This window comes from Sinocyclocheilus anshuiensis, unplaced genomic scaffold (genome assembly GCF_001515605.1).
Source record: "Sinocyclocheilus anshuiensis isolate Anshui unplaced genomic scaffold, SAMN03320099.WGS_v1.1 scaffold113, whole genome shotgun sequence".
Classification (NCBI taxonomy): domain Eukaryota; kingdom Metazoa; phylum Chordata; class Actinopteri; order Cypriniformes; family Cyprinidae; genus Sinocyclocheilus; species Sinocyclocheilus anshuiensis.
Genome location: NW_015539827.1, coordinates 543,165 through 552,711, shown reverse-complemented (window position 1 = coordinate 552,711; position 9,547 = coordinate 543,165). Strand labels below are relative to the sequence as shown.

General features: G+C 34.6%; 1 protein-coding gene across 5 annotated transcripts in view; it reads right to left on the bottom strand.

Annotated features, from left to right (window-relative positions):
• cobl (cordon-bleu WH2 repeat protein) overlaps window positions 1-9,547 on the bottom strand; it is a 122,488-nt gene that overhangs the window by 84,141 nt on the left and 28,800 nt on the right. Inside the window, exon 1 of one of the 5 annotated variants that reach the window (XM_016480434.1) lies at window positions 1,936-2,052. The exons of the other annotated variants lie outside the window; for them this stretch is intronic. The gene's annotated coding sequence lies outside the window, so the exon portion shown is untranslated. Of the gene's footprint in view, window positions 1-1,935; window positions 2,053-9,547 lie in introns of those variants that run through there. 5 annotated transcript variants of the gene reach the window in all.

Here is a 9,547-nt window from a genome sequence, read left to right as displayed (position 1 = left end):
ACAATTTTTAATATAACTCTGACTGGATTCGTCTGAAAGAAGAAAGTCATATACACCTAGGATGCCTCGGGGGTCAGTAAAACGCAGCCTTGTTTTCATTTTTGGGTGAACTAACCCTTTAAGTTGCTCAAGCAAGTGGCAAAACATTTAAACTACTTTTCTTACGTTATTACAAACTTAACATTGACAGAAACAGTCAGCTCTACTGCCTTTCCTTTTGCATTGAAATCTTTATTACAAGCAATCCTGCGGTTCCTCCACGAGTGACATCTATGGACCGCTGATCAAACATCCCAACGTGATTATCGGCCGATAGTGATCGGTAGCCGATCAATCGGAGCACCCCTACATAGAAGCAGGAGAATGTTTTGCTATGTAATTATATACCGGTAATAGTCAATATGAGCAAGTAGCATAGTGATGGAACAAGCCCTGCTGTGTGTCAGTATAACAACACCAGTGGGTTGCTTTGGCATCAACAGGGCCGCAATATTTGACGCCTTAGAAGTGAGAATGTGTTGTATCACAACACTAGTTCTGGCATTAATATGATTGCATGTTTGGTTAAGCAGCATATCAATCACCAAAACATGAAAGAATCACTTAGTAGCCAAAACGCTGCTATGGCAGACAGAACAAGAAGTAAATACACTGAAAAAAAATGGTGTAGAATGTATTGAAAAAGCTAAGAAACAATATTAACTCAATATTAACTAAAATTGAGTTTGCATTGTTGAGTTAATATAACCATGTGAATGGTTGACAACTAGTATAACTATATAAGCACTGGATCAATGTTTCAAATGGTTGGGCCATAAAAAAAGACTACTGAAGACTACAGAACCTTTAAGATCACAATGTACTGTAGGCTCATCATGATGTCATAAACAAGCAGATACATTTAAGGAAATATAATCAGTGTTTTCATTAAAGCTGCAATGCTTAAAAGGTCAATGTGATAATATATTATGTCACACTGCAGTAATAAACATAGGCCTATCTTTTTCGAGCCTGAGTCAAGATCACTCTGGTTGATTAGACTGAACTCCTCCTTTCTGACCATAAAAACACAACATTAAAAACTCTTACCAGCTGACATTACATAACAAAGTAGAAGAGGGGACAGGCAATCTAAAAAAGCAATAAGAGAATACTTTCAGATAATCAACAACCACGTACACAGAAATCTAGAAATGTCTGCATATCTACATTTCCAAATCACAGATGTTTTTACACACATTACATAGCCAGTCAAAAAAAATCAATGTTAATTCATTAATCAAAACATTTGGAGAGAAAAAAAAAGTGTAAACTGAACAGAAAATATTTCAAATCATTAACCTTAAAAATACTACTCTCTAAAGAAATGTTGCAAGTTTTTCTTCAAATTATCACACTTTTAATGGACTAACTAAAAGCTTTTAAGAGTTTTTGGGTGGTGGGTGAGGTGAAGCAGCGGTGACAATTTTTCTTTTTTATTTACTTACTGTATAAACAGGTCAACAGCATATTCAGTACCGTACAAACTTGTTGAAATATGAGAAATGTAATGTATTGAAGCAAACTAACCAACAATTATTTGCTCAATGACATTGCTAAGCAATTAAGTTGTTTTCTCCAAGTTGTTATGAAACAATGTAAGCACAGACAGTAACATATAACTATAGATCTTGTTTCAGAACAATCTCTGTCATGACCTTGAAGGGGGAAACTGGTAAACCATTAACCTCCTTTGAAGTCAAAAGTATTCATATTTCAGCCGTATTTCAAAAACTAGGCCCCAGACATCATACCACAAAACCTCTTTTACTTTCAATGCCACACCGACACCCAAATATACTGAGAACTGATAAGCGCTCTTTTCGTTTCAACTGATCAGTTAAGCAAATTCCCTTTCCGCAGTGCAAATATTAGCAGTAGATAAAACCATCCTACTACTGTCAAAGCAGCCGTGATAGTCTGTCTGTAGTCCGTGTCCAGGAACCACACAGAAGGCGAACTAATGGAACATGGAGCGTCTATGATCCTGGAAGACACTGAGAGGCGTAGAGCATGTGAGAATGCCAAAATGCTTGAACCTCGAGCATGCCCAGTTAATGATTTATAAAGACTTGTGCCAAAATGCTTGCTATCAACACACTGTTGTGTCATTCTACTGATTATGCAACCAAGACTGCCCTCTGCCCCGGGACCGTCAATGGAATGCCCAGCTACTCCAAAACATAACGAACGAATGCTAAAACACAGTGATTTCAATGAGACAGAATACAGGAAGAGATTTGATGTCTTTGCTTCAAGGCTGAATAAGCAAATTAAAAAGGTTTTCTTAAAAAAAAAAAAAATAAATCATCATTTACTAACCCTTATATCAATTCAAGTCATTTTGCTCAGATTAAATATTAATATTAATATGGTTAACAGTATTATAAATATTATATGCTTTCTTCACACAAGAACCCATCAGGTTTGTTCTTGTGTGTGAAGCATGCACAGTTGAATATAAGTCTAAATTAAATCTGTTCATTATATACAGCATTCATGTCTCTTTACAGTTAAACTAAACCATTGGATTACTTTTACAATGTCTTTATTAATTTTTTGCCACTTTAAATTTTGGGTTGAGTCAACTTTCAATGTATGGACAAGAATTATGAGAGAATAGTTGTAATTTGTTACGAAGATGAACAAAAGTCTTATTGTTTTAACAACACGAGGGTGAGTAAATGATTACAGAATTTTAATATTTGGGTGAACTGTACCTTTAAGGCATTGTAATTAGAGGTCGACCGATGTATCGGTTTTGCCGATTAATCGGCACCGATAGTTGATTGCTGGAACAATCGGTTATCGGCAAAAATCCATGCCGATAGTTTTCTGGGTTGCGTCCATTGCTGGAGCATTGAAGGGCTGTCTGTCATTACACAGTGCGAGAGCGGCCTCTAGTGGTTGAAATCACTGACAGCACGTGCTATTTGTTTAGACACGTGATACTGCACGCTGAACAGAGCGGGAAACTTCAGACGCGGATTTAAATGCAGCCGACAGAAAATCCTGCCGCACCACAGAGCGCCATTCACATAGTTTTCCATTAAATTACATTATATTGGTCCCGAATCGTTGTTAATGTACATGATGAATTGTGTATTGTGCATTTTCAGCAAAACATTTGTCTTTCTGTGGCTCTAATAAAGTCTGTGTGCTTCATTTATAGAGCTATAATATAGGTCGCGCTTTCTCTTTCCGTTTGCTCCGTTTTTTAAACACCGAACTTCAAACTCATCCATGGCAAATTGTTCATTCTTATCGGCCAGTGTGGTCCAACCTAGCTATCGGTATCGGCAAAATCCACTATCGGTCGACCTCTAATTGTAATACCTTGATTATGTCTTATACCATAAAAATTGCATGTTCTTTTAAATATATTCCATTTTTTATTAAATATCTATGAAAAATCATAAGATGAATGAATTCATAGTATTTATGAACATTTAATTATTTATGAAGATGCAATATTCAGAATTAAGATTTACCAACAGTTATTCGAAATAAGTCATTTTAGTAGTTATGCCCAAGAAAGGCATGTTTGTAGGAAAACTTTGGCACCTGCTGGGATAGTGCTCTTATGTGCGTATGTGTTGTACTAAGTGTGGAAGAACACACCTCCGGGGCTAACAGGAACGGGACATTTTGAAAGTGTGGTTTTGTACCGAGCTCAGTGGCTGCTCAGATCACACACCTTGTCCAACAAAGAGCCCTTTAGACATGAGCCAGCTTCCCTGGGAGAGCAGGAAACTCTCAGCTTCTCAGCTGGCAGCTCCAAACACACAGCCTTTACTGCGACTGGGTTACTAATGGATCGACTTTGTTCTCCTTTAGAGATGACTTAGCTTTCACTGCATTGATACATTTTCACTCTGTAATTTGCTCCTCCGACTATTTCTGCAGTATACAGTATTTATGTGTGCACAGTATGCACATTTTCTGTATATATGGAGTATCCAGATGACTGACATTTGCCACAAAAAGTGAACACAACAAACCAAATATGCTCAGAAAGAAGAACTTTATAAAATAACATAACATTCTATGTATAATGTAAGAGTATTTTTGTTAGTGAAAAGAACAGGGATTCAAACTCATCATAGTTGAAAAAGGTGGCAAAAACACACACACAAAAACACAAAGACTTTTAAGATGAAAATTGCATGAAATTAACCAGTCGAGCAGCAGAGGATCACTCATTAGCTCAGTTGCCATTTCCACTCTGTAGTTGTTTTTTTTTCAGGTCTTGCTTTTGGATTTATTATAAAATGATTATTATAACAAGTTTCAGTATTTTTACGGTACTGAAGTCTGAAGTATAGCAAGTGCAGGAAGTCACAAAGTCTCATATCATCCTAAAAAATAAATGAATTAATAAATGAATTAATTAATTAATTAATAAGCACAGAACAGCCTAGAAGGGTGTTAACTACAATTTAAATAAGTTAATTATTTAAATAATTAAATAATCATGCATTAATATTTCAAAATGTTTTTAGATTTAATTTAAAAACTAATTTTTTTAAACACTGCCTTAAAAAGGACGTCAAAAAGAGTGCTTTAAGATTTATCTTTAACTCAAGAAGCTGCTAAATATACAGTTGAAGGCAAAAGTTTACATACACCTTGCATAATCTGCAAAATGTTAATTATTTTACCAAAATAAAAGGGATCATATAAAATTAATGTTATTGTTTATTTAGTACCGACCTGAATAAGATATTTCACATAAAAGATGTTTACATACTGTGTAGTCCACACGAGTAAATAAAAAATGACCCCGTTCAAAAGTTTACATACACTTGATTCTTAATACTGTGTTACCTGAATGTAGGGATGTAATGGCATGAAAATTTCTTATCACGATTATAGTGACCAAAATTATCACGGTTATCAGTATTATCAGGGTATTGTTAAAATGTGCTGGAGATGTTCAAAAAGTAACGACACATAAATCACTTCACCAAGTTTTATATCTAAAAATCAACAAACAACAAATAAAATGACTTTTTGTTTGCATAATCACTAAAACAATAACATTACCAATGATGTTAGGATTTTAAATAACAACTTGACTGACAACAGTTTAATAGCATGTTGAAATATCTAATGTAAATGTTCACATAAAGCTTTGAAAAAGTTTCATAAAAAGGTAAACCTCACATTTCAGCCTTTAAATAAAGAAAAGATATAAGTCCAAGTGATAATTGATTAATAAATGATTATATGTATTTTATCTGCTCTATAAATAATTCTAGATAAGTTATCTGAATTGTTTAAATGTGTAGAATCCACATAAGCTTGTTTTTCATCAACCGGTCAAAATTTACAGCAGGGCATGCAAATTCGGTCCGTTTTTGGCCAGACAGAAACTGCACACAGATTTTGTCTTCTGGGAAACATGTAAGTATCTTCTGTAGCTTCTGAAGGGCAGTACTAAATGAAAAAATATGATATTTAGGCAAAATAAGAAAAATGTACACATCTTCATTCTGTTCAAAAGTTTTCACTCTTAATGCATCGTTTCAAGCATATGTAAACTTTTGAATGGGGTCATTTTTATAAATTCAACTATTATTTTCTCTTGTGGACTATATGTAAACATCTTTTATGTGAAATATCTTGTTCGGGTCGGTACTAAATAAACAATAACATGCATTGTTTATGTATGATTCCTCTTATTTTGGTAAAATAATTTCCATTTTGCAGATTCTGCAAGGTGTATGTAAACTTTTGACTTCAACTGTATTCAGCCAACACAAACTTGTTGCTGCTGCAGATCTGTTATTCTGAATTTGCTCTGCATCACTTAATGCACAGGTCTATTTTGACATTGGCTTGTCAGATGTTTTGTTCTGTCCATTGCTACAGTTATCACTGTCAATCATAGTAATGACTCAAGGTCGTAATTTTTTACATTCATATTTGTGGATGTTTGATCCTCTTAGACAAACACAACTTTTCTTCAAATTGTGAATGTATTATGTAGAGAAAACGAGCAAAGGGCGCTCCCCTTATAGCGCAACTGACCGAGCTTACTCATTCCAAAACTCCTGATATATTAAATGACTAACTACACAATGAATCTCTTATTTACATGGGGTTTTTTTTACATAATTTTTGTGTTCGGTGTAAACTTGCGAAAACAAAAATTTGGTCAGAGAGGTTTCTGACTAACCTACAGTAACACCCTCCCCCGCCCCCCAATATCTACTTTCTCATCTACGTGAATCTTGTAGGTAACCTATTTTGATCTCAAAAAGGTAAATTTCCACCGAAAGGTCAGAAGTTTGCATCTATGAAAGAACCGTGTAAAAAGTCGTGTGAACATGCCATTTTCAGCTGGAAACTGCAGTGACTAGTATGTGCAGGTACGTTTTTGTTCAAATTAAAGATCTTTACAGTTTTCACTTGCAGCATCATGAAAACAATAGTCAGAGAGCACAGGGTTAAAATGAACCCTGAGTTATCTACTGAGATTACACAATGAAGTTTATAACACGTTCAGAAATTACAGACGGATTGCTGCAGTTAAGATCATGCTTAATCAGTTGTGCGTGCATGTCTCTTTGCCTTCACTTATCCTTTTTCAACACACTATTGGAGCACCAGCCTGATTAACAGATTAGTTAAAGTGAGCGTCTACATGACCCAAATCAGGACTCAAACAAACTCCCACGAGCCCCACCTCACCGCCCTTCCTGTACACTACACTCTCTGCTCCAGTTAACATACTCATCTGCAGGAAAAACAACATACAGCTTTCACTAGCAAATTAATCTAATGAAACTTTGCAAACAAAAAAATGAATGAATGAATGAATGAATAAGGCTGCAACTAATTATTATCTTGTTAACAGATTAAGCTGTTGAATTCTTTTTATTTACTTATTTTTATTTATTTATTTAATTTAAAGAATTTCAATTTAGTCAATTATAAACAAATGTAAAGAATTAAAAGTATTTCATTTTCACACCCATGTATTGCACGACTTGCATTGTGCAATTTTTTTCCAATGTGTTTCATTCTGTAACATCCCTTTTTTCCCCCAATGTGTTTTTTCTTCCCCAAAGATTTAATTGTTTAGTCATTGCAGCCCTAACCAAATCATAATAGTGCTTTCAGTGGTGTCAAACAATATGGTTGGCTAAATAAATCATTCAACATATCAACTGTTACACAAGAAAGAAGGAAGTGTTCTGATGCTGTTTTGGTCCACTCAGAGCTGCCAGTCTTTGAAAACAGGAAAACCTCAAAATATTATTTATATACTTCTAAGTATCTCTAGAAGCCTCTTAGAAAAAAAGTGAAATGGGTAAAACACAGGCTGTTCTTGTCTACAGTAGGGGGCGTTATGTTGTGTAGACTGTAGGCTGCTGAAGGTTAAATGAGTTTCAGCACAGGTCACTGCATATGGATCCATTCCACAAAGGACACACTCAACAGCTAAATGACATGGCATTCTTTTATTCAACTGTTGGCGCTGTTTCTTTTTAAACTTTTTATTAAACATCCAATTTAATTAGTGATATTACCACCAAAAAGTATTTGAGCAATCTTTTACAATATAAAAACATACCTGCAAACAAATGATAAACTATAGTACTAAACCATGGTCTGTTTTCAAATATTTTCAGTGAATTTTGAGTTTTTTTAATTGTTTTAGCCTATATCAAAAAAAAAAAAAATGTTAGCACTATAAAACTTTCTGTTATTGGTGTAAGTACTGCCCACTGAAATGTTTAGTGTGAACAGGATGTGTTAATTCTTAACAGATTTTTTGTTATGACAATTTTAACACATTTGGTGTAATTTTGTGTGTTAAATACAAAAATGTTTGTATTTGGTATTAAAAGCTTTTAAAATGTATTTTTTGTTAATTTGTAGGCAGTCAAGGGGCATTTTACACACATATGTGCGGTAGACGGAAAATTGAGCTCTTATTGCCATGTATTGTGTAAAATGGCCTAAGACATTAACATTATCTCTGACGCTCAAGTTTTCTTTGGCTTTCTAGCTAACATTAGCTTGCTCTATTCGTTATTTGTACAAAAAAAACAATGTGTCTTTATTTCCACTCTTGCAGCTTTGAATGGAAGTTGAATGGCAGTTATTGATGTGACGGGCAGATAAACAAGAGACTGCACTGAAAAAAGGTTTTCAAGCAGTACCTCATCCAATTAACAATTTGTCTTTCAATTCAATTTAGCATTATTTGTTTTATTTTTCAAGTAATATTTTTTTTTGTTCAAAACATTGATAAATATAAATATTTTTCATTAAGAGCTCAACTAAGACATATTTGTTGACAAACGTAAAATATCAAGGTTAGATTAACTCACCGTGATTGTGTGTGAATTCAAGGAGCTGTGGATGAGAAAGTGGAAACATTGTTTTAGATAATTTAGTTCTGTAATCTGTGCCGGCGGGTCTGTTGGTTGTGCTCGCCAGCGGGGATGGAGTGGCTGTGGGACCTGGAGGGGTATGAGGTTATCTATAATAAATTTAACCGAGTAGTCCATTTATTACTATTATTATTATTTTTATTATTATTATTGTTAACATTATTATCACTACTGCTGCCGCTGCTCCCATCCCTATATCCACTACTATTATTATTACTAATATTATTACTCCACTAGGACTTCACTTTTGTCTTAAAATCTTAAAAGTAGGCCAACATCTATCAGTGCTATTATTGAATGTTTGATCGGTTTCCATCTATATAATGACTATGAAATTAGAGCTGTTCCTGCATTAAAGTCCCCCTGTGGTGAAAATCAAGTTTTTTATGTTGTTTATTTGTCTATGTGGTGTTTTTAATATGCTTTTAGACAAACCATGTAACGCGGTTTTAAACAGCCTTTTTTTTTTTGCTACGTCACAAAATTCAATAACCAATCGCATCAAGGGATCCTATCCTTAGCATATCATTAACTGTGCTGCAAAGCAGAGGTCTAGTGAGAAGGCAGTCAGGTTAATCCGGTAACAGTTATATTTTTTCTGTAAATGTTTCGCTAACTGTTAATATTTCCGCATTTTCACGATGTCATGTGCTGTTAGCGCTTATTTATTTGTATTTAGAACCGCTAACTTGAATAATAACCCACGGCAGCAGTGTAAAAGTAGCCCGGAGTCAGATGCACCTCTCCCGCATTGACATCCGCACGTCACGCGTATGATCGCGGGCGCGATTTGGAATCACAAACTTGGCTGCATTTCAGTCTTCAAGGCATTTTGAGGACACAACATCGTCAAGTAAGTAAATTTAACAAATGTTACAGTATCCACTGTAGTTGTCCGCTAAACAACTAAACTAAGCTAAAAGTTTTTCAAAACACAACTATGAGATTTTTCCAACATCAGCTTTTTTCGTAAATGTGAAAAATGAAAACCATGTTCCTGAAAAAACAAACGCTTAGTTGTCAGGAAATGTGATTCAACCATTACACAAACAAATCAGCCCTTCTACCTCAAATGAGAGTTGCTTGTGTGTTAATATTGA